The sequence below is a fragment of the Octodon degus genome, unplaced genomic scaffold (genome assembly GCF_000260255.1).
Source record: "Octodon degus isolate 3935 unplaced genomic scaffold, OctDeg1.0 scaffold00157, whole genome shotgun sequence".
Classification (NCBI taxonomy): Eukaryota; Metazoa; Chordata; class Mammalia; order Rodentia; family Octodontidae; genus Octodon; species Octodon degus.
In genome coordinates this window covers 2,916,227-2,918,102 of record NW_004524733.1, presented here as the reverse complement: position 1 = coordinate 2,918,102, position 1,876 = coordinate 2,916,227, and positions in this window count along the sequence as shown.

The window sequence follows — 1,876 nt, the reverse complement described above, 5'->3', positions numbered from 1 at the left end:
ATATAGTGATAGCTATATTTTTAGTTCAGTGTATTCTTTAGAAGCACTTAGTACTACTTTGATTATAGCTATCACTATATTTTTTAGTTCAGAAATTATTTCTGATTTGATTTCTTCTATATCTTTCTGCGGTTAATTCTGGACTTCCAATGCTATTATTTCAGAGATATCAGGTGTATGATTTCCAGTTTCCTCTATGCTATTGTCTTCTGCATTTGTATTGGGTGGATTCAAGGCCTGAGACTGCATTTTGTTCCTTCTCCTTATCATTTTTTATATGACTGTCTTCTGCTCTTTAGTGTAGAGCTTAGATAGGGTTATTACCTTAGCACCACGTCCGGATCTACAAAGATCAGATTCCTCCAGGTGAGTATTGCTTGGATCTGGCTGGGGTCTGGCTGCTGTGCTCCACTTCATCCTGCTGCAGCCATTGGAGTTGAACCCTTTGTATCACTCTGGCAAGATTTTCGGCTTCTGAATCAGCTGGGTGGGTCTTGCCTCTAGCCTCTTTTCAGGGCATTCTGCTGAAGGGTTATGTGCTGGGCCTGCACTCTGGGTTGAATGAGGATCCAGTGGGTCCCATGAGGTCTCACTCACATGCAGGCCTGTGCTCTGGTTCTATTCAGGATCTGGCAGGCTTCGGCAGTCTCATTCACACACCAGGCCTGACTCTGGGTCTATTCAGGATCTGCAGGCCCTAGCTCATCCTTTTAATGTGCATATGTTTAGAAGGATTTATCTAATGCATAGGATCTCAAAATTATTACCTCAGTCGAAAATCAGGCCAAGCCTGTCACTTGCAGAGATTCCCACAATCATCTTGTATTGCCCATCTCCCTTACAGTTATCCCCACTCTCAGTCAAGAACTAATTTTTGTATTCTGCTTTAGTTTTCCCCCTCAGAGAATATTGGATAAGTAGAATTGTACAGTAACCTTTTATATTTGACTTCCATTACTTAACATAGTGCTCTTAAGATTTGTCCACGTGAGCAAGATGGCTCAGTGGACTTAGTGCCTGCTTAGGCAAGCCCAGGGGTGCGGGTTTGATCCCCAGCACCACAGGCAGTGCTTGTCCCATCAGTGGGTGCACTGAGCCGGCAATGGAGTCTGGGTGTGGTGTTGCATGCCTGTGATTCCAGCACTGGGAAGGCTGAAAACAGGAGGATCATTACAGTAAGTCCAAGTTGCATAGTGAAACTCCATACCAAATACATAAAAAAAAATCCATGCACTTGTGGGCATTAGTAACATATTCCTTTTTAACACTATAAAGTGATATCTCATATAAATATACACAACTTATTTATCCATTCACCAGCTGAAAAGAATTAGGTTTTCTTTCAACTTTTAACGTTTGTATATAGATCTGTGTGTAGGCCTTTAGGATCTGTTATGCACACATTTAATGTAATTTATTATTATTATTATTATTATTATTATTATTATTATTATTATCTTATCCCCCCAACCGCTATGCACAAATTTTAGGGAATACTGAATACATTACAGTAAAATATTGGAGGGAAAATGAAAAGAACCCTCTTATGTCTTTAAGAGCTAGTCTTGTTAGCAATGTTGTCAAAGGCACCATTCTAGAATATTCTTAAAGTCTCATTTACTTACTCATGTCTTCAGGATAGCAGTGTAAATGGAAAGGTGAAATGAAGAGAGAGAGGCTGGCATAGTGTCTAAATTTTAAATCAACTGCCCAATTCTCTGTAGCAAGTTCCATAATAAAAATGTAATGAAAAACAATAGCAACACTATAACTAAGACTAGGCAAATAACCAAGGAGAAATATAATTCTTGATGTATATTAAAAGTATTTTATGTCTTTTGCTTATATTAAATCACTGTTCTTTTATCAACTTTTA